This window comes from Moschus berezovskii, chromosome 14 (genome assembly GCF_049115385.1).
Source record: "Moschus berezovskii isolate FMDL1 chromosome 14, NW_MosBer_1.0, whole genome shotgun sequence".
NCBI classification, from domain to species: Eukaryota; Metazoa; Chordata; class Mammalia; order Artiodactyla; family Moschidae; genus Moschus; species Moschus berezovskii.
Genome location: NC_142473.1, coordinates 44,442,159 through 44,469,574, shown reverse-complemented (window position 1 = coordinate 44,469,574; position 27,416 = coordinate 44,442,159). Strand labels below are relative to the sequence as shown.

At 44.5% G+C, this 27,416-nt stretch overlaps 1 protein-coding gene across 2 annotated transcripts in view; it reads left to right on the top strand.

Moving 5' to 3' along the window:
- Positions 1–1,670: 1,670 nt before the first annotated feature.
- TEAD1 (TEA domain transcription factor 1) overlaps positions 1,671–27,416 on the top strand; it is a 271,199-nt gene continuing 245,453 nt past the window's right edge. Inside the window, exons 1-2 of one of the 2 annotated variants that reach the window (XM_055423349.2) lie at positions 1,966–2,097; positions 2,696–2,839. The gene's annotated coding sequence lies outside the window, so the exon portion shown is untranslated. Of the gene's footprint in view, positions 2,098–2,695; positions 2,840–27,416 lie in introns of both variants that reach the window. The other variant, XM_055423353.2, reaches the window with a different exon arrangement.

Sequence of the window (27,416 nt, the reverse complement as noted above, 5' to 3'; positions counted from 1 at the left end):
AAACTAGATAGAGTTAAAATGAATCAGTACCTGACTGTGGTGGATACCTAGCCACCACAGAAAATTGTATTGAACTAAATACAGGCAAACAAAAACGAGTACAAGTAAAATGGGAAACGTGTATAAGATGCGGTGGATTGTATCAACGTCAATATCCCCATTGTGATATTACAGTTAAGACATTACCATTGGTGAGAGAAATGGGCAAAGTGAACAAAGGTTTTCTCTATATTGTTATTTTTTTACAACTGCATTCAATTCTCTGAACAAAAATTTCAATTAAAAACGAGCTAGTAGAAGCTATGCTTTGTAGAAAATGTGCTGTCTCCAGTCACATTCCGCTTCTCTCAGGTACCCGTATTTAGGGGGACTCCTGGGGGCACAAAACAGGCGGCATTATGTATGCTGGTGGCCCCAACTAAATAGGACAGCAAAGTGCCCCAAGGAAAGAAGTCAACAGGACAGGATTGCTTTGCTACTTTGATCTAAGCGAAACTGTCGGTTACCAGTTACCCCCAAACTTTAGACAGTTCTGCCACAGCAGGTCAGCTTTATCCAGGTGTTTTCTGATTTACCCACGGCGTCTGCTGTGTCACTTTAGCGTCAGTACTTCGAAAGGTAGGGTTAAAGTTATTCTGTGTAAATTAAGTTTACCCCTCCCCCCCCCCCGCAAAAAAAAAAAAAAGTGACGTGAAACTGCCGGAGGTAGTCTTTATTTTATTTTATTTTTTTTTAACAGTTAAAAGTATTTTTATTAAAAAAGCACAAATGCAAAGAAATGAACAGAGGAAAATTTATGCGTCGAACCTGGACTGGTCACTTATGATAATATACATGCTACAATTCCATTCTCCCCAATCATTCCACCTAAAGAGGTAGTCTTTAAAAATTTAGGGAGTTTTTACCTGACCCATTGCTTTCGAAAAGTACAACTCGCAGGGATGAGTGAACTCGATTTCTTGAGCGACTCGGAGGAGACCGTGTTAGCAGGGCAGGATTATTACGAACTCCGCAGTTCTCTTTTCTTTGCTATGCTAAAGGTTTCCCTTCCCAACAGTAGGTCTGACTTCGACTTGAACGAGAGCCCTGAACTTTTGTAAAGTGGAAAAGAGGGGAAGTTCTGGCAGGCTGGGAATCCGGCCCCGAGAAGGCGTCCACCGCGCTTGAGAACAACGACGTGAATTTTCAGAACAGAAACTTCTCTTCCCCGCACTTGCAGACTTCCGCGAGTCCAGGAGCGCTCCAGGCGGCCGCGCGAGCTTCCGCGCCCGGGAGTAGGGAAACTGAGGCAGGGCCGGCGCGGCGCGCGCCCGGCGGAGGGAACCCAGGATTCCAGAGCTCGCCGCGCGGCGCAGGCACCTCCGAGGCGCCCTCCCCGCCCCGGCCCGCCCCGCCCAGCTCGGGACAAAGCCCGGAGCCCGCGCCGGGAAGGGGCAGGGCGGCTCCCGCGCGCGCCCCGCTCCCCCGTGGGCGCGAGACTCCGCCCCGCCGCCCCTCGGGAGGGAGCCCGCCCGCGCCCCAACGGCTAGGCTGCCCAGCCGGGCCCGCCCCGAATCCCCATGACGTCACCGGCGGCGGCAGGCCCCGCCCCCGGCCCCGGGCGGCAGGCCGCATGACGTCACCGAGGCCCCACCCCTCCGGAGCGAGTTCGGTCCTGGCGTTCATTTCATTCCTGTCCTCATTCCGAACATTCTTAGCATCGCTCGCGCCGTGCCGCGCCGCCCGAGCCGAGCCGAGCCTCTGCAGCCGCCGCCGCGGCCCCGCCGCCCGCCGCGGGCGCCCATCAAGCACTTTGCAGACTCGCTTCCACCCTGCGGGCCAGTCCGCGCGGCGGGGCCCGGGCTCGGGGCGGCCGCGTCCGGGGACAGGCCATGCAGTGAATCCCCCCCACCCCGTCCACCTTTGCCCGGAGCCGCGGGCAGCAGCCCAGTTCGTCCAGCCGGCCCCGGGGCAGGAGCGGTGCTAGGCAGGGGTGGGGTGGCCCAGCCCGGGGATCGGGAAGCGGGGAGGGAGCCGGGCTCCGAGCTGAAGGCGGGGGAAGCGGCGCCGAAGTTTGCCTCGGACGCGCCAGGCGCTGCGGCGGCTCCCTTCGCCGAGGTAAGTTGGCGCGCGGGGCTGATGCTGGGTGCGGGGGGCGCGCGGGGCGCCGGGGGCGGGGGCCGGCCCCGGCCGCTCTTTCTCTCCGGACTCTGCTTTGTGTGCGGCGGGCGGGCAGAGGAGCGGGCACGCGGAGGGCCGGGGCCGGGCCCCCGCGCCCGCCTCCCCGCGCTCCCCAAGGTGAGCGGCCGGCCGCCGCCGCGGGAGTTGCCGGGACGCCAAGTTGGGCCGCGCGCAGCGGAGCCCGCGCGGCAACAGGCGGCCTTGCAGGCGCCGGGCCGGCCGCGCCGCGCCCCCCGCGCCCCCCTCTTGCGCCCGTCCGCCTGCCGGCGCGCACACGCACACACCCTCGGGCAGTTTCCACGTTTTTCTGGGAGAAGTCAGAAGTTCGGAGCGAGCGCGGGCGGGGAGAGCCGCCGGCGCCGCCTGGGAGCCCGAAGCCGGCCCGATCCCCCCCGCCGCGCCTCCCCTGCCGCCCCAGGCGCCGGGGTCCCCCGGGGCCGGCCTGGGGGCTGCGCCGACTTGTGCTGCTGGCGGGGGTTTCGCTCCTTCTTCTCAAAGATGAAAGGAGGCACGGTCGTCTTTGCCGCTTCTCCAGGACTGTTGCTGCCGCCGCCGCCGCTTCATTGCACATTCAAGTGGAAAATTTTCAGGAGTCAGCAGAAACATTGTGTCCAAAAAAGACTGAGTCGCAGTTACCACCAAATCCTGGAGGAGACTCTCCCTGGAAAACTTCCCTTCGGTAGGAAATACTGGGGGATTTGTTTGTTTATTGGAAGAGAAATGATCCCCAGAGGGGAGAAAATCAGTGCGTTTCTTCTCTTTGTTCGTACCAGCAACATTTGTTTTGTTCTAAAGTCCACAGGCCCACTCTAAAGAAAGTTCAACTTCTATGAGTTTCCTTTTTTTTTTTCCTTTCTTTTAATGTGTTTGTATTTTTTTTTTAAACCGGAGCAACGTTTTAAATGAGTTGAAGACAATGGAGGGCTTCACGGCTCCCTTCTTTTTCTCCCACGAAAATAAAATCCAGATCCTAATTTTCTTTGCTTTTTAATTGTGTTTTTAAAGATTTATTTAAAATTGAATGCTGTCACTGTATAAAAATATTTATGAAACAATGAAATACCAGCTATTAGCATTTCTCAGGAGACTTGTTAACTTCTCAGAAGCAAGTGGCTGCCTGTGATTTGCAGAAATGAAAATTGACCTCACTAAGCCCTGAAAAGTTAGAGACAGATGATGTTTCAGGAGCCGGTCATGTAAAAAGGCCGAGTTTTAATAACAGTGCCTTGGAGGAAGCCCAGGTCTTGGGACAGAAAGGTCTGTAAGACCTATCAGCTTTCAAAAGAGTTTAAAAAAACATATATATGTATTTTAAAAATGTTACAGATAGTACAATGAGTAGAACACTGTCTAGTTCTTCAGGACAACCAACCCACATGTTTCTTCCTCCCCACCCTTTCCCTTGATTGTTTCTGGAAATTTAGGTGGTCTGATGGCTTGTGGTGTGCTGGGTGCCTGCAGGTGGTTACCTGAATAGACAGATCCCTTCAGGAAGATGGGATCCCACTGCAAATTCAGATCAGAAGTGGTCTCCATTCTCTGCAGCTTGCAGTGAATCTTGACTGGTGTCTTATGCACGGGGGCTTCTCTGTCAGGGTACTGTGAGGTGGTTGGGGAACAGACATCAGGCTTTGCCCAGTGCTTCATCCTTCCACTGCTGGGCTTGTGCCCTTCTGTAGATAGCAGAGACTGTGAGCACCAAGCACATCTGAATGCTTGTAAGGGCCAGACTTAGATTCAACTTTGGTAAGAATCTTTCCTTTTTAGAAGGAAATAGTAGAACTAATTACAAAGTCACTCTGAAAAGACAAATGTATTAGTTGAACCTTTGTCAACAGTGAGGTTTTGAATTGTTGATTGTTTTTTTAGGGGAAAGGCTGATTTTTTTTCTAATTTCACCATTTCCATAAATGGTCACAGATATTTTTGTTTAGTGTTTCTTTGTATGTACAACTCTGTGTTGGACTCTCAGGTTTCAGGTTTTGGACCAAGTTTATAATTCTTTTGTTGTTGGTGTAAAATAATGAGCTGATAAGCTGTATTCATTACTGGTTCTTGCCGATGGTATAAAAGTGCCAATGTAGACCATTTTATTTTTACTTTAATGATTAAGTACTGTTTGGTTCACAGTTTTAGGAGAATATCAGACTACCTTTCCTTTCTTTATTCCTTTCTTTCTCTTTACAAGTTTGAAATAAAACCAGTTTGACACTTTGCCTTGATACTTGAGTAAAAAGCTATTAAAGGAAAGAGTTTTTGTGTAGATTCCTCCTCTGTGTGATCTTTTATAAAGTAACAAATAGGACTCCATTCAGGGAACATGCCGGAGAGAAATTACTGGAGAATTTTTTTTTTTCTTCTTTTCCCAAAACATAAACCAGGACTCATCATGGCATATACTTAATGAAATTTAATTTAAAGAAAGAGGACATGCTGTCTTAATTTGAGTCAGACTGAACTGAATTTCTCATGGAGAGGTGCTTCCTCGCTTTATGGTACAGTGTGTGCCTAGACCCCAACAGCATACTAACGCGTGAGAGCTGCTGGTGGTGGGGTTGAGGGAGCAGCCTGGGGAAAGTCAGCTCCCTCCTTTCTCCCCCTCTGCCCCTCCCCCTCTTTTGCTTTATATAGAAGGACTATGTTCACATACACACTTTGGGCACTGGTACCCTCAGGTTTGTTTTTTTTTTTTTTCTTCTTTTTTTTAAGAAAAAGGACAAACAAGTCATAAGGAAAAAAATGTTCGGATATTTTGCTGGTTTAGTTTCAGTCATTAACAAACAATTCTGAGTTTTGCTGGTTATGACAATTCAGGACAGCAAGTTTAAGAGGGCATTTCTTAACGGGAAAATTTGGTGGAATATACTTGTAGTCTATCATGGGGATCTAGATCATATTTGTTGTCACATTTTCAGTGGGAAAATGTGTAATGGGGACAGTTAGAAAATGTAGATCCCAGATGTTAGATAGGCCTTTGAAGGAATGAGCTGTGCCATTAACAATTTTAAGTTTCTTGCTTCTGAAATGGATTGATCTGTTATCCATGGTGGTGGGACAGAAGTTTGTGCGTCTTTGGGATTTCTCTTCTCTCTAATCTCTTGTGTTATTATGTGTTAATCATGAGCATAATTAAACTGCCTGCAAATGATAATTGTGGTGTCTTATCATTCAAAAGGTTGATATAAATAACTGCCTGTGTGATCCCATGTATGGAAAATGATTGTGCTCACATACAAACAGTGTGTAGATAGCACTTTTAAGCCTGTATTTTAGGCATTTTATCTTGTTTCCAATAAAGAGATTGCGAAAGGAGAGGAAAAATACTGCAGAGTGAAAGCTGTGCTTAAAGGTTGGATCTGTTCAGTGATAAAAAACTTTTGGGTTATTTTTCCCCAAAGACTGGCCAGAGGGAGTGTCCAGCTTTCTCTGTAAAACTGCAATGAAATCAGAGCCCACCTTTCTGTTGATAAATGCGGGCATCACAGCTTCCTCTTTCGAGTTCAGTGACTGGAACTGCAGAGTACGAATGTCCTACTTCTCAGCTCGGCAAGAAAAGTGTATTGTAAGCTTACTGCCCTTTGACAGACTCCGGCTGTGCTGCTGGGCTATTGGGGACTGACGGGTGACTGGCGTAATCTCTTACAGCTGCGTGGCGCTTTTTCTTATTTTATCTGTAGAAGTCACAGATTACCCTGTGGTGTTTAAATTAGATCCCAAATCATGTTTGAACAGTATCTGTGATGTAGTTTAGTTTCTTGTTCACAAAGGTGATAAAATCAAGTAATTCAGGTCCATAGTAAGCACCTTAATGTTTCAGAGTTGGCCTTTTTGACAGATACCAAAGCCAATTTTGACCCCCTTGTATTGCAGTTATTGAATACTTCTGAAATCAAGGATGTTTGGGGGCTTCCCTATTCTGGGATAGTTTGTAGAATGCTAGAATGTTTGGATCTGAATATCTGGAGTGTTTTTGTGTAGGTTTTTACATAGTTTTGTTTCAAAGCTGTGGACAGTTGAGAGTTTTCAGTTTGTAAGATTGTCATCATAAACTTCCTCGACACACTCCCGAGTTTGAACTCAGTGGAAATCCAACCGTTTCTTAAGATACATTAGGGCTTTGTAGTGGCGCAGCATAAGAGAATTTTGAAATGTGTATTTTTATTTTAGTCAAAGCAAATGGGATGCCCTGAAGAGTGGGCTTTCAGGACAGTGTTTCTTACTGGGTGGGTCGCTTTCAGCTTTTAAGTTCTCCTTTTGTCCACTGGCTTTTTGCATGGTTGGGAGGATTCACAGAAAATACTTTCCATAGTCTGGGAGTCCTGCCTGGCTAACTGTGAAACCACTAGTCTCTCTTCTGATTGGATAAGGGGTGGGGGGAGTTCCTAAGAGGCCGTCTTTTCTAGTTTTGTGGCAGGCCCAGAGAGGAAGGCTCAGTCCTGGCGGTATTGCTGGCCCCCATTCCCCGCAAGTATTTACCATCCTGATGCAATGCTTCCTGCCCTTTTCACATTAATTTTTAAGGCTCTGTCATTGGATTTCACTAGTAGTTTTAGTTTGAGGAGCTGGGCTCAGAATTGGAAAAGGGGTTTAAAAGAAAAAGTCGGTATTGATGAACAAGTTAAGCACCACCATTGTCTCCACTGGGACATTCCGGTTGCTTTGCGGCATCTGACAGGTTTAGATGTATATATAAAGTGACTGAAACACTATTGGGGCAGATACAACAATGGCGGGTGCTGTTGTTTTTACTGATGTATAAACTGAAAAACTGCTGCTAATGGTGGGAAATGTTAATTATGTGAGAACATATTGAACTTATATTCTCTGGCATGAACTTTTAAAAAAAATGCATGAACTGTGCTGCTTTTTTATAGGCACAGCTTTCTAATTATCATAATTCAGTTCAGCTCCGCTCTTGGATGGAGTTCAAGTGCAATCTCAATTTAACTTGAAAGGAGATTTTTTTTTTTTAACTGAGAATGTTTAAGAAATTTTGAAAAGTTCATCCAAGAATGTTGTCTGCTTAGGTGTGGTTAATTGGGGGGATGAAATGAGTGGCTTTGTATAATAGTTAATTAGATCTGAATATTAGGAAAGAGACCTTTTTCTTGGCTTTGTACTGTATGCAAACCTGCATCTTGGGCATTTTTGCATAACCAGATGCTATATGATGTTGAGTTTTCTTTGGAAACCAATGTCTTTTTCTGATAGAAAATTAACTAAACAGATATTTTATTACATCAATGATATAATCTCTGCAAAGACAAACTTGAGAGAATAGAAAGGCAGAAATCTTATAAATTCGTTTGACAAAAATCACTGTTAATCTTTTACAAGCCTTTAGAAGGTCCTTATGTGGTCATACTTGATGGCATTTTGTGAAAGGGATCATCTTTGACAGTATTCATTCCAGTGTCCAATGTCCTTTATATTTTCCATGACCTTAGTGTCTTTTCAAAAAAAAAAAGTTAATGAAGCCCAGGTGCCAAACCCTCTGTGGAATCAATTTTAATTGGAAGTAAGAACAACTTCAGCTGGACGTTCCGACTTGCATCCAGTCTGATTTCTGCTGCTAAAATGCAAAGGGAGCCCACGGAAACCAAATGACTTCATTTGCTCTGGCACTTAAGAGCCGGATTCACTTCCCTGGTGGTGAAATAAAAGGAGCCAAGTGTTTTAAATAGCCACTCCCTGAGGCCTGCCCGCCCGAGTGTTTGGAGAAAAGCGCATTGTCTGCTTGCAGCTCTAGCTGGGAGCTGGTCTGGCTCACCCTCCCCCATCAGGCAGCTCCGTTTCTGAAGTTGACATCTGGTTTTCACTCTGTTCACCTGATATATACCCACACACGCGCACACATGCAGTGTGCACACATGTGTCCTGCAGGTAACTTGGATCTCTGACATTGAATGTGTGTGTGTGTGTTTCAAGTCACTCCTGGGATAGGGAGAGGCACATAGCTAATAGTGCAAAATAGAATGTAAACACAGTAGCCGCCCCACATGCCGCTGCTGCTGGGTTTCTGTCCGACGGTGCTTTCTGGGTAGGCGTGCCTATTGTTATGGCAGCAACAGGCGGCAGAAGTTGGGGCACCATATGGCGGATGTGGGCCCCAGATAAGCTGTCTGGTAATTTAGCTCATCAATAGCATTTTGATATGCTTCATTTTCAGATCACCCATCACCATGGCTGGGGGTGTCTTGGGTGCTAACTGATTCCAAAACCATTGAAACGTCTGTGAGCCGATGCTTCCTTTGGTGGAATCTCTTTCAACCCTTTCTCCTTCACTGCCTTTTCATTTCAAAGCTTTTGGGAGACAATAGTGGTTAGAGTTAGAAAGGGCTCCATCATCTGAGGGAACCCTCAACCCCGTCTTGAAATCTGGAATATTTAGAAGACCTCATCAGGTATTTTCATTGAAATGAAAACAGAAAACAAGCTATTTAATAGCGTTTCATACTGGCAGAATCAAGAAATTCCTATAATTCAAAATTTTCTTTGGTTGTAAATAGTCAGGAGGATAAGACCAGCATGGTTCTTATTTTGACAAAATGTTTCTAGTTTTTTTGTTCATTAAAAATACCTCCTTAATTTTCTTCCACCTTTGCAATTTACCTTATCATCAAGTGCATGGGAAGGAAATCTAAAAAAAGAGGAGATATATGTATATCTATAGCTGAGTCATTTTGCTATACAGCAGAAACTATCACAACATTGTAAAGCAACTGTATGCCAATAAAAAAAAATCAAGTGCAAAAGTGAATTCAGAGGAAGAGTTATCTGTGATTTGGAGGCAAAAAGCAGCTTCCTTTATGACTAGGAATTCTTAAAGAGGGAGATGCTTCTAGAACATCTCTACTCAGATGTCAACTGAATCTGAGCCAAAAGTAGAGTCTCTGCCACTGGTGAATCCACAGGGGGACTCCTGCCTTGAGTTGCTGGGGCCATTTCAGGAATTCTGCACACAGTAGGTATATTAGTGGAAATTATATGATGTGCATGACTATGTGTTAATCAACCGGGTGAATCTCATTCAGCAAATGTTTGTGTCCCTGATGTGTGCCAGGCACTGGGGGTGGGGGGGAGGGCAGGGTAAGACTGTCTGTCTCTTTCCCTACCCAGCCTTCCTGAACATGCTCATTCTCCTTTCCAGGCCTGCCACCTTTTGATTTTGGGGTTTCTAGTTCTCGGTACACAGATCTGTTTACCTGGCTAATTCAGGATGGTTCTGACTCAAACCCAGGGCAGCCTCTTTCCATTCCTGTCCTCAGGAGCCTCTCCCTCACCAGTGGTTCCCACCTGAACACGTGCATCACAGCCTCTGTGGACCTTTCCACAGACTAGGTTATCAGCCCGGGGGCCCTAGGAGTGCTGGGAGAGGTGCAGTGTTTTTGTATTTCTAAGAGACCTCAGATATTGAGAATTATTGGGAATTATCTGATTGGGAATTATTACTCTAGGTATTCTAACTTTTACCTTCAGATGGGATCAGACTAAATTTGGCCATGTCTCCTAACTCTAAATGGGCTTTTTCCTGTGTTTGTGAAGTGATGTACCTAGGAGCATATACTAACTCTTCATGGAATTCACTAAGATCTTGTTAGTTTTAGAGATATGACTACACAGAAATGTGCAGGAGAGGTGACGAGCAGAACTACCTTTTTTGTGCTCAGCACACATCTGTTACCCCCCTGGGAAGGTAGCAGTTGTTTCCAGATGTGATTATAGAGGTGAGCGTCAGGCTCCTTGGCAAGGGGTTTAAGAACTAATTCTCGCCTGACTGTTTGCAGAGGTAGTTTTCATGTTTGAGTAGTGGGGATATTCATAGAGGGTCTCACATGGTCCCCCTTGATACTGCAGAATAAGGGCATAGGAAAGGTGATTGTGACAGCATTCCAGAGATGAGCATGGGTTTGCTGCTGGTGAACCATCTTCAGCTTTTTATTCTTCTCTCTTCTCTCCACCTGAGGCACTTAGAAATCCAGATGTTCCCAGCTTTGCATAGAACTGTTGCATTGAAACCTTTTCAGGTACTACCGTGTGCCTGGGATTTGGTGATCCAGCCAAGGGTGGTCAATGAATGACCATCAGTAAAACATCCCTGCAGAGCTTCCAACTTAGCAACAAAAACAGGCATGTGAAGAGATTAAAGAGATCACAGTCCACTAGGGAAGCTGTGTATTTAATATTTCATGAGTCCCAGGTGTAATTGTTTTCCCCTTTTTTGAATGTTTCCAAAATTGGGATGTGTCCTACAATCATGGCTGGCCAAGTGGTACGTCATGATGCCTGACATGGTTGTGTACACTCATCACAGCCTGCAGAGCAAGTGCAGTGGAGAGGAAAAAAATTCCAAAGTCAGTAGCCAAGCATTCCTAAGAATGCTCTTGATGTCGCCAGTTCTCTTGTTGGCACAGAGGGCAACAGTGTGTTGAAAGGCATGGGTGTTGATCTCTCTGAGAAGTTTAGTGTATCTAACCCACTTTTGTTTGCTTATAGTTTCCTTTTTATGCCTGCATAAGATTGACATATGATAATAAAATTTCAATATGTGTAAAATACAATTTTTAAGTCATAAGGCAGTGCTCTGGCAAGGTGTTTCACAACAAGATTTCTTAGAAATAAAATCATACTGCCTTTAACAGTCACTAGTGTCTTCGAGTTGATGAAATTCTCATGAAACATGTTTGCATCTTTATCTAAAAGGATGTGGGAGATTATATGTTATTGATGGGTTGGTTTGAGGGAGTAGATTGGGACGGGGAGATACTTTCATTTTTACACATTTGTAGTTTTTAGGAACGTGTGTTTATGTAATATCAAAATAAAGGGAAAAAATATCCAATGGGGAAACTTGATTGTAATCAAGTTTTAGATCTATACCAGCTCATGACTGGCAGTGAACCTGCTGTATTACTTTTTGAGGGTTGTGTTCATTACTCATGATAAAGCCAGAGAGCTGTGTATGCTCTGTGGTGGGGAATGGGAAAAGCTTTGCAGAGGAAGTGATGTTGGAACTAGGCTTTGAAGGGAAGGTTTTTTAAAATTTTTTTTTTTTTGCCAGATACCATTTTGGGATTAGAGTGGGACCCAGTTGTTAAATAACGCCGCCCCCCCGCCCCCCGCCAACCTCAAATACTCTCCGGAGTAATGAATGCGACTCTCAAATAGTAATACAGTTCATTGCCAGTTGTGAGCTGGTATAGGATCTACAACTTCATTACGTTCAATTAATAAAAGAAGCAAAAGGGAGGGAGGGGAGCTGGAAGCTTCATGATTCTGGTTTGGAAAAAGGCAAGATAATAATGTATGTTTAAAAACACAGGTTTGGAGTTGGACGCACCTCAGTTGCAGTCTTGGCTCGGCCACACTTGTCCTATGTCCTTGGACAAATTACTTCCTCTCCGAGGCTCGGTGTTGCCATCTGTATATTTTAATAGAATGCCTCCTGTGTGCCTGACACTTAATAAATGCTCAGTAAACAGCAACTTCACATGCTATCTTGTATACCAGGTCTTCCCGGATTTCCTGCCAGGTCAGCCTGGGCATTGACTTTTGAAGAACACCCGAGGCTGAAGCAGTTGCTATGAAGAGCCAGACTTATGGTCTCAGGCGAATGACTGAGATCCAGGAGAGGCTGAGGCATCCCGTCAGGTCTGAGACTATTAATCTCTTTGAACCACACTTCCCCTATTCATAAAAGCAGAGGAAATCCATCAGTAAATACGTAATATTTGAGGCTATTCCTTGCCAAGTGGTAGCGCGAACTTCTAAAGGTGGGTGGCAGAGTATACCTTCATCCACTCAAAAGGACATGTCTTCCTTAGGTTCTGGCATGGAGGCCACTCTCCTGACTTTGGGACTGGCTTCTAAAAGTTCTTCACCAAGGTGGTTGTATGGAACTTTTCTTTTGGTAGAGTAGCTATTTTCAGGGCCCTGGACCTGCTGGTGGAGCCTTTGAAGAATCCCTCCTAGAATTCTGAAGCTGCAGCTCTGGGTGTGAGAGAGAGAGCAGGAGGCAGGCAGGTGCCTCCCCCACATTGGCTGCCCTCTTTGCATCTCAGCTTCTCAGTGCCCTCAGTTTCCTCATCTGGAAAGTGGGCTGGTGTTACCTATTTTGAAGGTGATAGGTGTACATAAGAGTAATCTCAGTAGGCTGGAGCTACATGTGTTTTTGTTGTTCAGTCACTAAATTATGTTCGACTCTCTGCAACCCCATGGACTGTAGCATGCCAGGCTTCCCTGTCCTTCACTACCTCCTGGAGCTTGCTCAAACTTATGTCTTTTGAGTCGGTGATGCCATCCAACCATCTCATCCTCTGTCTCCCGCTTCTCCTCCTGCCTTCAATCTTTCCCAACATCGGGGTCTTTCCCAGTGAGTCAGCTCTTCACATCAGGTGGCCAAAGTATTGGAGCTTCAACTTTAGCAGTCCTTCTAATGAGTATTCAGGGTTGATTTCCATTCAGTTCAGTTCAGTCGCTCAGTTGTGTCCGACTCTTTGCGACCCCATGAATCACAGCACGCCAGGCCTCCCTGTAGGAAGGCAGAAACAGGTATGACTGCTATATCAAATGTATCTTGTTCCTGAAAGTATTCCAGACTCTGGAGTTAAATCTTTGCCCCTCTCATCAGATTCCTTTGTCTAGGCCTTAAATATAATTCAAGTAATAATTCACACTCATGTGTGAATGGAAGACTGACTCTTTGCCAGTATATTTGCATATTTAAGAGAATGTTTATTAATCCTAGATGACTGTCTTTTTGAGTTAGGACCCAGGTACTTCCTGGTACATGAGCTGAATTCTTTCTGAAAATTGGTGGATTTGAAAACTGGAAACCTGTGTTTTCAAAGCCAGAGGCCCTAAGCTATTCTTGCTTCACTTGACAGCCAACTGCACTTCAGGGTGTGTCTCTGTGCCCATGTTTTCAGATCGGGGCCACTCCTGGTGACAGGTTGGAGCTGTTAAGACTGACTGGTATGAACCTGGGCTGAAGACCATCTGCAGCTTTGTCTTCTGTTGTCAACCAGGGTACATAGAACTGTGTGTTAATATGGTTTCCTAGTGTAAATTAAAAATTAAAATTAAAAATTGTTAGGAGAGGTAAGTAGACTAGTTGGGAATAAAGGCTTTTAGAGGCAGGGGAGAAAGATTTAAAAACAATGGTTTACAACCTGTGAATTTATTAAAGGTCAGTGAATTAAACTTTTAAAAGGAAGTGTGAATTGTATCTCAAAGGAGAAGGTAAAGCACAGTGCTCCCAGAATTCCTCATGTGGCAAGTCCATTTGTTTTACTGGTCAATTGATTAAAATTAATATTCAGAGCAATGACATAATAAGAGTTTATATCTCTTTTACTTTACTGGTGTTAGTGTGGAGCCTAAAGATATCCGTTAGAAGTATCTACAGTGGAAAATTTTTTTCTTATGACAGTGTAACTTCAGTGTTGAGGGGTGACTCGCTCCTTAATGATAAACGTTGACCATGTTAACTACCCGTATGGCTTACAGTTTAAACAGCCTGTGAACTAAATGCTTGAGGATAAGTAAACTAGGAGATCACAAGGGAAAGAGACCTGGAAAGCATGTGAGGCCACAAGTCAAGTTGCGAATCTGATTTGTAAGTTGATTTAAGATAGGGAAAAATTGAACCCACCATAGATTAATTTATACTTCAAGTTTCAGGCTGTGCTCTGGCCCCCCCCCTTTTTTTTTTTTATAATTTTACCTTGGGCTTTTTTGTTGCTGTGTCCCCTGACCAGATGCACAGTATCTTCCTTATAATAACTGTTTGTGGTGGTTTTATTCATTTATATTACCAAAGGATTGTTCTCTACTGCTCTTCACGGCTGTGTCACTTCTTGCCTGGTATGGGCCTGGTTTGTTCTGCTTGTCATGACACAATCTTTGATAGTATCCTCGTTTACTCTCAAGATGTTCCAGTTTGGAGGATAAACCATATGATCATCTTGCTAACAGGAGCTGATGAGGAAACTGGCTGACTCCCTTCAATTAAGCAGAATAGAGAGAAAAATCTCAAGTAGGAGCCTTCTGTGGTACCCTGTATTGAGCTCATAACAGTGTTATTCTTGGAGTGTTCCAGGCTGTTTCTGAGCTTCAGCAGGGGGGGATTTCAGAGAACAACTTTGGTTATAAACCTGTGCTAGTTTCAACAAATTGTTTCACACCCTCTGCTATTCTGTGAATCAATTCATAATGAATTAAAAAAACGCCTCATCATTCATAAGAATGATTCAGCTCTGTTTCATTTCCTTTTGGAACTGCAAAGTTCAGAAGTTTTTCCCAATGGAATTCTGGCAGGTTTGTACTGTGTGAAATTTGGGGATTTCAGATTACAGATTTTAGAACCTGTAGTCTTAGAGCTCTTGACACTCATAGGTTTCAGACTTGCTCATCTTTGTTCTTTGGGAGACTGTGTAATGACATCCTGGGATGTGCCCAGACACTGGAGCAGGTATCCACAAGGAACTGGTTCCAGGACCTCTGCAGATACCAAAACCCTGTGGGAAATGGCAGAGTTTTTGCATATAACCTACACACATCTCCCAGTATACTTTATATCATCCCTTTCGATTGCTAGAGTCTTCCCAGGTGGCACAGTGGTAAAGAGACTACCTGCTAATGCGGGAGACACAAGAGGCTTGGGTTTGATCCTTGGGTTGGGAAGATCCCTGCAGTAGGAAATGGCAACCCCCTCCACTATTCTTGCCTGAGAAACTCCATGGACAAAGAAGCGTGGTGTGCCACCATCAGCGAGGTCTCAAAGAGTGGGAGACTACTGAGCACACATGTAGCACCTGATACAATGTAAATACTACGTAAGTAGTTGTCAATATGGTGTAAATATTATACTGAATGTAAATAGTTACCACCTTGTGGCAAATTCAAGCGTTTTTTTGGTAAACTTTCTGGAATTTTTTTTCAAATTTTTTCGATTTGAGGTTAGTTGAATCTTCGGATTTGGAACCTGTGGATACAGAGGGAAGACAGAATGGAATCTTAAAAATTTAAGAAATTTTAGAACTTTGCCCAAAACCAAAAATAATTGTGTAAGGACACTGCTCAATTCCAGATGGTTCTTTTGACAACACTGTTCACTTAGTTATTTTATCATGTGCTTTAGGCAGTAACTTGGGCAGGTGTTGAGTTTGAAAGAATGGCTTCTGGCCTTCACCATTGAGAATTGGGAGAACGTTTTCCTCGTTGGAGCTGTTCACTGGGAGAAGGCATTTGAGGGTCCCTCCAGGGCTAGAATCTTGGTCCCTCCACTTCCAGCTGTAAGGGTTGGATGGCCCCTAACTTGGCTCTTCCTATGACCTTGGGGAAGTCACTTGAAAATCTTTGCTTTCCCTTTCTGGGAAGACACTCCAGCCTACTTTTGAGCTGAGCTGTAGATTAAGGAGATAAAGTGTTAGAGCCTTAGGCCAAAAGGTCTGGAGCAGTTGTTATCTGAGTCATCCCTTCCACTACCCCAAACTCCCCACCCAAATCGGGTTTTGTGGAGGAGGAGCAGTGCTGAGTCCACTCCGCAATTCAGTTATAACTCTTCCAGTTGTGCTAATTCCCGGACCCCCCTGGGAGAATTTGGATAAGAAAGGAAGGCTAACAGGCCAGGTTCTGTCTTGAGCCCATTCTTCAACATTACCTTATTTAAAGCTGAGAGCTTTATTTGTGGTTGAAGAAAGTGAATCTCAGAGAGGGTTAGTAACTTGCCCAAGGTCACAAAGCCAGGTTAACAGGGCCAGAATTTGATGTCAGTTCCTAGATCCCACCGACTCCACAGCTTTCAGGCTAACAAAAGGCTGCATATGAAGTCACTTGTGGCATTTGTTAAGATAGATTGTGACACTGAAGCAGTGTCATCTGGTGTGTTTGTGCAGAGTACTTAATGCTTTATTTTGTTTTGTGTTCTTGGTGGCCCATTTAACCCATGTTTTAAAAACGAACATGTAAATGTTGGGTGTGACCCACTCCAACCTGTCCTAGGGGATCTGCTCCCCCTGCTCCTCATATTGGGAGCGGGCAAGAGTCTCTTCTCCCTCTTAGTGTCAGTCTTCAAAGACTGGGAGTGGGATGAGGGGAGAAGGGCAGAACCTCTCACCTGGCTTCCTGGGCTTCTGTTGTCGTTTAGTCTCTCAGTCGTGTCCGACTGTGGTCCCATGGACTGCGGCAAACCCGGCTGTCCTTCACCATCTCCCTGAGCTTGCTCAAACTCGCGTCCATTGAGTCGGTGATGCCATCCAACCGTTTCATCCTCTATCAACCCCTTCTCCTCCTGCCTTTGATCTTTTCCAGCATCAGTGTCTTTTCCAATGAGTTGGCTCTTCCCTTCAAGTGGCCAAAGTATTGGAGCTTCAGCTTCAGCATCAGGCCTTCCAGTGAATATTCTGGGTTGATTTCCTTGTTGGGGACATGGGGGGAGAAGCAGATCTAGTTTGGAGCTCTGGACCTGGACCTGCCAGTTTATCTGGTTTTTGTTTGGAATGTGCTCTGCAGTTGAGCTGCAGAAGCTGGCCTGCAGGCAGAGATAGTTAGACCCCTCTACCACCCTGGAAGTCTGGATGTGGAAATACCCTCATGCTGGGGGTAGAGTTGTTAGGTAGATGACCTTGACTTGACCCCTTGATAGCGGGATTGCTTGGGAACATGGGAGATACAGGTGACTCTCTCCCTTCCCCACCCAGGTGACCAGCTGGAAATATGTCTTAGCCTGTGGAGTGTGATGGACAGTGGCAGGGGCAGAAGGGAAAAGGGAGTTAACCGCTCTGCTCAGTTGTTGTTCCATTGCTAATTTGGGCCCGAGTCATTGCAACCCCATCAGCTGCAGCACACCAGGCTTCCCTGTCCTCCACTGCTTCCCAGAGCATTGTCTATTGAGTCAGTGACGCCATCCAACCGTCTCATTGTCTGTCATCCCCTTCTCTTGCCTATCAGGGTCTTTTTCTAATGAGTCGGCTCTTCATATCAGGTGGCCAAAGTATTAGAGCTTCAGTTCCAGCAGCAGACCTTGCAGTTAATATTCTGGGTTGATTTCCTTTAGAATTGACTATTTTGGATCTCCTTCCAGTCCATGGAGTTCAAGCAGTCCAAACCCTTAATAAATCAGATCTCTGAAATAGATAATAAGGACTTTGAAATGGGATTGCTAGTGGGGTTGCTACCCATCTTTGATATTTTGGTTGGCTTTTAGTCCAAGGTTATGGGATGGTTGATACTGTCTTACTTTTGTTCATCTAGTTCTGGTAACTCTGAATTAGACTAAATCCTGGGCTAAAAGGGGTCGGGGCCCCTGATGGTCAGTACTTGTGCTGCTGTCTTCCCCTCCTTCCCTGTACTGGTTTGCCCACTTCTTAGAGCTGTCATATACCCAGTGCCTTTTGGGTGCTTCAGCTGTTGGCTATTCTGGTGTTTCCCTGACTTGGTGTAGATCTTGCTAGCACTTTATATATTTTGCAACGTAGCCTAAAAGCATGGCTTTGAAGTCAGACCCAGTCCCAGTTATGCTTATTGGCTATAAGGTCTTGGGGAAGATGATTTAATCTCTCTGGGCCTCTGTCTCTTTATCTGAAAAATGAAAATATTAAGATAAAGTGAAATATGACAGAGTTTGACGAACGGCCCACAGTGGGCTTCTCCATGGGTTGCCCCAACCCATACTGACGTTTCCTGCTTCCTCTGCCCTCCAGTTACCAATCCAAGACCTGAGGGTTTTGTCCCATCCAGAACACCAGTCTGACAGGCACTCATTTATTTGCTTTTCCATCTTCCTCCTCTGGGTTTAGTTTTAAGCTTTTTTCCAGCTTCTCTTCTTGCTGGATTTCCTGCTCTGTTTTTCTCTCTTCAGACAGTTTCCCTTTTGCTTTCATATTTTCACACACGCACACAGAGACAGAAAACATGCTGTCCAGTTTTTTCACCCTTTCTCTTCTGCTGTTATCATTTTGAAATCTTAAAGAGATTGCCCCTTCAGTTTCCTAGGTTTCACCAAAAATGGTCAGCAGCAGAGCACCACTTCTTGATTTTGCTGTCTTTCACACTAGAGAGCATTGGATCTCTTGGCATAGAGAGTTACTGGCACTCTGAAGAGTTACTGTTTTGAAAAGGCTTAACTCATTCTGATTCTCATTACATTTATGAATTTGTGGAGTTACACACATTTCTTCCACTTCGCTGTTTGCTCTTGAGCAACCTCTTTATTCTTTTTGAACCCCAGTTTCTCACTTGTAAAATGGACATGCTAGTGCCTTTCTCTGGAGAAGGAAATGCAACCCACTCCAGTATTCTTGCCTGGAGAATCCCAGGGACAGAGGAGCCTGGTGGGCTGCCGTCCATGGGGTCTCACATGACTGACGTGACTTAGCAGCAGCAGCAGTGCCTTTCTCATGGGTTACAGTGAGAGTTAGCTGAGGGTTTGTATGTTGCCTGGCAGAATGTACCATTAAAGTTATCTGCTGATTATAGTTTTGGCTGTGATTACCATCACCTGGTAGCTAAGAATTAAGAGTGCCAAGTATCTCTTCCTTTGGCATCTTTCTCTTATTTTGAAGGAGAAAGACAGGAATGGTATTTATTATTTTTATTATTTTAGATTTTCAAAATTTTTATTGTGAAAACTTGAGTATAGTAGAGGGCAGTGAACCACCCTGGACCATCATCACTTAGCAACAGTTATCAACCCGTGGCCGTTCTTGTTTCTTTCAAATCCCAGCATCCTTTCCCACATATTTTTTTGAAACAATCTCAAGGTGTCATACCATGTTGTTTATGAAGTTTTCAGTATCTATTTTAAAAATTATGATTTTTTTAAGAAAGACCAAGTGTTGGTGTTTAAGAAACACCACTTCCCTGGTGTTCCAGTAGCTGATATTCCAGTCCCAATGCTGCGGGACTGGGTTCGATTCCTGTTCAGGGAACTGGATCCCACATGCCACAGTGAAGACCCAGCATAGTCAAATAAAAAACAAAACAAAACTGCAATATCATCACAGTAACATTTTAATCATGATTACTTAATATAAAACATCTAGTGAGGCTTTCGGAGAAGGCAATGGCAAGCCACTCCAGTACTATTGCCTAGAAAAATCCCATGGATGGAGGAGCCTGGTAGGCTGCAGTCCGTGGGGTCGCTAAGGGTCGGACACGACTGAGCGACTTCACTTTCACTTTTCACTTTCACACATTGGAGAAGGAAATGGCAACCCAGTCCAGTGTTCTTGCCTGGAGAATCCCAGGGACGGGGGAGCCTGGTGGGCTTCTGTCTATGGGGTCACACAGAGTCGGACACGACTGAAGTGACTCAGCAGCAGCAGCAGCAGTGAGGCTTTAGATTTCCTTGTCCAACTCATCAGTGTTTTCCCATAGTTGGTTTGTTTAAATCAGGGTCCAGACAAAACTGAAGGTTATCTTTGGTGGTTCTGTTTCTTAAAACTCTTTAAAGACTGTGTCCTCTTTTTCACCCTTTACGGGTGATTTGCTAGCACAGTCTTGTTTCTCCTGTAGGGTTTCTCTCATTCTGGAAAATGCAGTTGCATTCTCTTGGCGGTGTTTATCCCGCTGCACTGTCCTCAGTCTCTCCTATAAATGGGAGTTTACACCTAGAAACGTGATCTGTTTCAGGTTCGAGGTTTTGGGGTTTTTCTGTTTTTTATGACAGGACTATTTCATAACTGGTAATCCACCAGGAGGCACGTGATGTCCAGTTGTCCCTTTGTTTTGTGGTGTTAGACACTGATTGATGACCTGTGCCTGTATCTGTTGTTTCACACGGGCTTCGTAAACTGATCACATTCCAGTCCTCTTGTTCCTACTTCATTTATTAGCCAAAATTCTCTCATGGAAACGTTCTGTCATCAGTTGTTTGGTTAATCTGGCATATGGTTGTACAGAAAAAGCAGGTATGTGGTTTTCTTTTTTTGTTTCTTTTAATATCATTATGCAGTTGTAGATTTTAAATTATTGGATGCTTTTGACTCCATTGTAGTTTCCTCTTGCATGCATGATGATGTTGATGGGGTCAATTTACATTCCCCTTGGACTGTAGCCCACCAGGCTGCTCTATCCATGAGATTCTCCAGGCAAGAGTACTGGGGTGGGTTGCCATGCCCTCCTCCAGGGGATCTTCCTGATGCAGGAGTTGAACCCATGTCTCCTGCATTGCAGGCAGATTCTTTACTGCTGAGCCACTGGAGAAGCCCAGTTTCCTCTTACTGATGCTCACATTATACAGTCTTTGGGCCAGGGGAATATCTTTAGTTGGCTCCTGTGTCCTTTTGATGTGACCCTTACAGTTTTTGTTAGCGGCTTCCTTGCTGTCCTCTGTCTTCTTGTGTATTCTTGGATTTAGAGTGAACCAAATTCTGCAGAACTTTGATTCCTTTTGATAGGAAATGCTGTTTCAGAGCGACAACTTGGGTAGGGTCTCTAATACCCCCTTCCCCCTTCAGAAATGGATCCCACCTACTGTGTCAACTTTTTGACCCATGGTAAAAACTTTCTTTGCTTATTTATCTCATGCTTGGCTCCTTTGGCTCTCATTCTGCATTTCTGTGCTTGGGCTTGTCATCTTGTCCTTTTCTCCCTTAAGAACAAGACCAAACTGAAAAATTCCCCCAGGACAGTTCACGGTTTGACTCTCATGTTGAGGGCCAGAGCTCACATTCATTTAGGCTTCACAGAAGACTTTAATCATTGCTTTCAGTCCTATCTCCCTGATGGTTTGTTCTGCATCTTGTTTAAATAACCAGAAGGTGAGAGATTCCTTGTCTTATTACCACTCTGAGCCATTCAGACTGCAAGCTATATTTTGATGATATTGTTGGGGTCAATTTTACATGCCTGTATTTGAATAAATACTTGTTGAATTAAGTTTTGTGCTTTTCTCTTCTGAAATGTTTAGAATATATTTAAACTCACTCATTTAAAGAATTTATCACTATACATTATGAGCTAAAAAATTTTAAAGCTCTGTAGTTTTAGGCAGATTTGTTCATTGGAGTCCTAGATGGAACACAGCTTTTGCTGAAATAGCTGCCATTGTTGGAATACAGTAGTAAGCCTTTAAGTCTAAAATGAGTGTTTTTTTGTTTCATGAGTCTCCTGTTAGACTTATTTTTAGTAATTTCTATTTTTCTATCTGGCATTTCCATCTTTTAGTAAGTCTGTCTGTAATTCTCTTACTAATTTAGTAATTTCTATCTGGCATTTTGGAAATTGTTTGATGCCCAAGGTTGGTGCAGCACAGAACATGCACTTTGGCTGGGAAAAAAGAACTCTCACTTTTAAATACATCTACAGTGCTCTCTTTAGAGGTTCCATTTAGGCCTGGAGTTTCAGCTTCAGTAATACTTTTTTTGTTGGTGGTGAAACAAAGCCGTATGCGTTCACAGTCCAGCCAACACAACCTCACGGCAAAGTGACTAGCACTGAAATTATCATCAGTCATGACATCCTAGGAAATTAACCAGCATCCTGGCCTGTGAAATCTTGGGTACTAATTTAACATCTCGCCCCACCACAGCCCCTTCCCACCTTCCCGCTCCTTGGCCCCCGACCCACTCCCTGCCCCCTCCCCTTTTTTTAAAGCACCGAGCTTCATTTAATGGTTCGTCTGTATTAAGTACAGTAGAGTAGGGGCTTATTCCCTCCTCTTCCTCCAGGGGTACACAGAGAGGGCGAGGGGTCCTGTAATTCATAGACAGGCCTCCGTGCCCTGAGGTTAAAACTGGTTTCACAAAGGGAATTTTCTTTATGGTCCTGTGGCTTCCTAACACAGTGGAGGCTTCAGGAGGCAAGTGGTAAAAGCTACCAAAGAAAAAGCTGGACTGGAGCCACTGACGTCATGTCAGTAAATCTGCTGGAGGAGCCCAGCTGGGTAGTGCCTGCCAGGCAGCCCTTGCACTTTGGCCTTGCCTGGTCAACTGGTCTTACTGCTTCTTCCATCCCTGCACCCTCCCCTTCCCCCGCAGCACTCCATCCCCCCACCCCCTCGTCCCTTTCTCCCATTTTTGTTTTTTTTCCCCCTCTTCCCTCTGTGTGACTGGGCAACTGAACTTGTGTTGAAACCTGTAAATGGTTTGAAAGCCACCCCTGAAACTCATCCTGATCTTAATGCCCTTAGGGGAAGGACCAGGGCAGGGAAAGCCCAAGGGCTGATGGGCCTGGAAGGCTTGAAAGCTTTTCCTTAAGTGGGACTTTTTTTTTTCAAATATTTATTTTGCTGTACCAGGTCTTAGTTGCAGCCTATGGACTCTTTAGTTGCAGCATGTGGGATCTAGTTTCCTGACCAGGGCTTGTACCCAGGCCCCCTGCTTTAGGAGTGTGGAATCTTAGCCACTGGACCACTAGGGAAGTCCCTGTAGGGGAACTTCTTGATGATGAATGAATCTATAGGGACTTCATGGGGAGCAGTCAGAGGTACCAGCTCCCGACAACTTTGAAAACAGTTTGCTTTTCAGGACATGTGTGTGTGTGTGTGTGTGTGTGTGTGTGTGTCTGTCTGTCTGTCTAGTAGAGGAAAGAGAAGGCTAGTCAGAGGATGGGTGGAAATACTGAGTTGCAGTCTTCCTATAATGGATGATTTAAGAGAATGAGTTCCACCACGAGTCCTTTATTACCTATTACTCACTGGTCAACTAACCCTGAACTCTCCCTGGTTTGCAATTCTAACAGTTAAATCTAGAACTACACGCTGCTTTCTGACTTTGGTTTTTTCGAGTCACCACTCCAGATGCGCCTAAATTAAAATATTGCCGTGCTAAATCTATTTTTACATCTAGGAGAATGACATCTAAAAATAAACCTTATCCCACCTGTTTTTCACTTTTGGGAAGTTTGGCTTCCCAAGACTTGTGCTACCAAGTCACAGCCCACAGATCAGGCTTTTGATCACGGCTTCCAATGTGAAGTCCACATTCTGCTTTTCCTGCTGTGGGTGTGATATTTTCATTATTTCATTAGCCATGTCCTCCTGTTTATTTTGCTGTGAATATTCATTTGCAAATAAGAGTGAAGCATGGGTTCAGAGTGGTTTTGAAGTTCCTGAGTCTTAGGGTCAGAAACATATTAAAAGTAGTATCTTATCCATGAATCATTAGATGAGTCAGTTCCTGAAACCACTACAAGCCTCATAGTTCTTGGCTACAAGCAAAAGCAGGAAATCCAGGCTTCAATAACTTCCTTTCCCAGTCCTGGCCATAGTCGCGTTGGTGGTTAGGTTCTGCTGCCTGCCTTTGTAAAGCGGTAGGAAGATGTATGTCTGAGGAAAAAAGACACTCGAGTCAGTTTACTGAAAGTGTTTATTATTTGTGGTCTTGCTGTGAATGTCAGGCTGCATTGGCATACCCTGCCCTGCACAGCCCAGGCCAGGCAAGGCGGCTGGCTGGTCCAACAAGATGCCCCCACAAATGCACGGGGACTGTTTCAGGGAGCTTTAGTTAGGGTCCAGTGAGTCCTCAGACTTGAGGGCATGCTAGCAGACATTAGGGGCAGAAAGCTCTGGAGTCCATATGTATAGCTGAAGTGTCCACTTCTTTTGTTTTGTTTGCCTTGTCTGGAGACAGAAGAGAGAGGAAGGGAGGGGAGAACACACGAGTGCCAGCCCGCCCAGCTCTAGCCCGGTTCTTGATCTTGCCTGCGGTTTACTTCCTTATGTACAGGGTCTTTTTTTTTTTTTTTTAATTCCTTTTACAGTGTTTCAGGCCAGTCTTACTTCAAAATCAATTTGATAACTCTTTTATTAAGTATTGTAAAAAGTAAGGGAGAAATGTGAAATACTGCCTCCCAGAGTCATGGGTCTCCATGCTGTGTTCTGTATTCATTCATTCTCTTATGAGCAGCTTCCCCTCCTCTGCCTTGTCGAGTGGGGACAGATTCTGGTGTCTCTCTGGTGCTTTTATGCTTTGCTTGTGAGTTTATGGACTTTTCCCATCTTAAAAAAAAATCAAAGTGAGTGTGATGATTTTCATTTATCAACACTAATGTTCTTCCCTGATGTTAATTGGTGTTGCCTAGCTGGGGGAATTTGAGAAAGTGAGACTGAAACTAGACTTTTTTCCTCCAGGTTTACATGGAATCATTGGAAGCTCTGATAGGAGTCTAAAAATAGAGTGGGTAGACAAATCTTGTGAAAAAGATGAGGAAAGAGAAAAAAAAAGAAACAGTGAGCAGTCACCTGTTGGTGCCATCTTTTAACTTGAGCTTGTTTCCAATTGATAGCTGGCAATAGCTCAGAAAGGTCAAATTTCTATTTCAGCCTTTATAAAGGATAAAGTAAAAGGAAATGCAAAAGTTTGCCTGCCTTCTTAATGAAGCCTGGCTGATTCAGAGCACAGCCAGGCTGGTGGGTGCCACTTTGTTCTTACTTGTCATTCGTATTTTGTGTTTGGGTAATTCTCTTTTCAACTTCAGTCTGAGTTAAGAGGTTCTGATGAGCTTTTGAGCAAGTTGGACTTGTTTTGATTTCAGAGGTTAGACTGAAAGTCATAGTATCTGATTTTGGTTTTCCAAATTTCAGGCTTGTCCATAAAACCCCCTTAGTCCTAGGTGAGTCTGTTAGGAAACCACTGGAAATATATTCCTCTTACTAATGTGTGAAGAGTAACTGTCTAAACTTGGAAGAGATTTTTCCTTATGTTGTGAGAAATACAAATCCAATTATTTTTATTTGTCCTACATTGATCTGAGAGTTAACTTCTTTTTAATGTAGCTTTCAGGCTGGGAGTGCAGACTGAAGCTTGAATTGCTTACTATCTCTGGACCAAGTTGTTCAGGGCCAGGGATTGATTCATTAATTAAAATCAATGTAAATGGATTTGTAAGCCTCCTGTAACAGATTATCTTATTAGCAACCACACAGGGCAGCCCATGATCTGGGAGGAATGTGTTTGTTGCCCTTGGTGCAATAGACCCCCTGCTGATGGACTCTTTGGGTCTACTTTATGAGAAACCCAGAGGCTTTTGTAAGGAAGGAGCCTTGCTTAACCTTTACACTGAACAATTTCTTCCTATGAAAAATGATTTTTAGTATGCCTGCCCCAGAAGGCTTTAGTTCCGTGTGTGTGTTTCTCTACCATGACTGCTTCTCTCCCCCACCTTTACAGTCATGATTCAAGGACACTTCCGTGTATTGGCCAGGTTCGGCCCGTTCCCAGGCAGGATTCCCGCCAAAAACCCTCCTCTAAAGGGAAAAGGAGAAACCAGAAATAAATTCCATTTTGGTAACAACAAAGTGCTTTTTTTCCCTCCGAGTCAAGCGACCAACAGGCAAACTACAAAGAAGACATTTATCTGTTATTTGAGGATCTGGCTGTACAGCTGTGCTTCCTTGGAGTGATGATAAGACAAGATGGTACCTTTGGAAAACCTTGTGGTTTTAACAGAAGTCAAAAGTTCATGAAGCCGTTGTCATTTCTCTTGTCATTTTTTGTAATTGTGCTGGACAGGTAGATATCCTCTATCGTTAGACCAGCTCTCCCACCTTTTCTCTGCTGTCTGGATCAAAGAGGGATGTCTTACCCGAGCTGAATTGAATTCTCTCTCCTAAATATTTTGGGATTGAGACAGCAATCCTAGTTGGCCTTTGACGCTCACCCTACAATTCTGGGAATAGCTAACAGAGGAGTCGCTGTGTGACCCATGGGTATACAGAAGCATAGAATGAAAACTGCTCTGCAGAGAAGAAAGAACAAAGTGGTTGTGCAGAGGAGGAGATGAGAAATCTTGGGAATAGTCTCATTTCCGGATGGTTTTCCATTTCCTGGTTTCCATTTCCCATGAGGGCTGGCTGCAGTTCCTGATTTGGGGTCATTTGATAGACCCCTTGTCCTTATAATGAAGCCACGTTCCCCTACTCCTGTGTGTTTGTTTTTTTTTTCCCTTAGGTTAGTGGGAGTGGGTTTCTGTTAATTGAAACCAAATGGTCTCTGGCCAACTAGTTTGCTGGGAAATAAGCCCTGTGTGGTGGTCTGGAGAGGCCCTTCTCAAGAGTGATAGCACGTGGCTTCTGCTTGGTCTGCAAGGCAGGGCTGCTGCCTTGGACCCGGTTTTCCAGTTTGGATTCTGTTTTGAGGGAACTAACTAGGGCAAAACAATAAGGGTTACCCTTCGAACCTGTGTTTTAGACTGTAACATTTCAAGGCCTTGTGTAGGCCTTTTTGCTGGCTGGTTTGCCATACAGATTTAGGTAGTGCAGCAGCTTGATTGAAATGTGGCAGGTAAGGAATTTTCCCAGTCATACCCTGGGGCACTGAGGAGTTCTGGTTGGTTGAGCACCTGGAAAGCAGCAGGCCAGGTGTGTCATTAGACCTGAGTGCCCTGCCTGGTGGTGCCACCCCTTCCTTCCTCCCCTCCCATCGCTGATCAATGTGTAAAGCATGCACTCGGTGGCCTTTGGCAGTTGCTTGGCGATGATAAATCCAGTGTGTATATCGTACACGTGTGTCAAGCTCCCTCTGTCAGAGAACCTTCCAGGTTCAATGGATTTTATTAGCAAATGGATCAAATAGCAAATGCCTCTCTTGAGGAGACCAATAAGATGTGTATGTGCCCCTGGGGATGGTGTCAGAAACAAAAGACCTGCTTCATCCGCTCTTCCCCAGGTTGGGGGGCCGTGGGGGGTGGCAGTGTAAATGGACAGGAAGAAGACTTAGGTGAGACTTCACTTTCAGAAATAACAAAAGAGAAGTTGTTGGAGACATGTAGTATTTGTTGGCATCTTTTACAAATTTGAAGCCATTTTTCGTTCAGGCTTGATACGACATGTTCTACCTGTGGGTCTTTCTTTTTTTTTCTTTTCTTTTTTTTAACTGAGAAAGTTTGGAGACTTTTTCCTTTTTTTTTTTTTGATGTATAGTTGATGTATAATATATAAGTTACAGGTATATAAGAGTGATTCACAAATTTTAAAGGTTATGCTTCATTTATAGTTATTATAAAATATTGGCTATATTCTCTGTATTGTACTATATATCCTTGTAGCTTATTTTATACATAATACTGATAGTTTGTTCCTCTTAATCCCCTGCTCCTATATTGCCCCTACCCCTTGCCTCTTTGTGCTCCTGCTAAGTCGCTTTAGTCGTGTCCGACTCTGTGTGACTCCATAGACGGCAGCCCACCAGGCTCCCCCGTCCCTGGGATTCTCCAGGCAAGAACACTGGAGTGGTTGCCATTTCCTTGTCCAATGCATGAAAGTGAAAAGTGAAAGTGAAGTCGCTCAGTCCTGTCTGACTCTTAGCGACCCC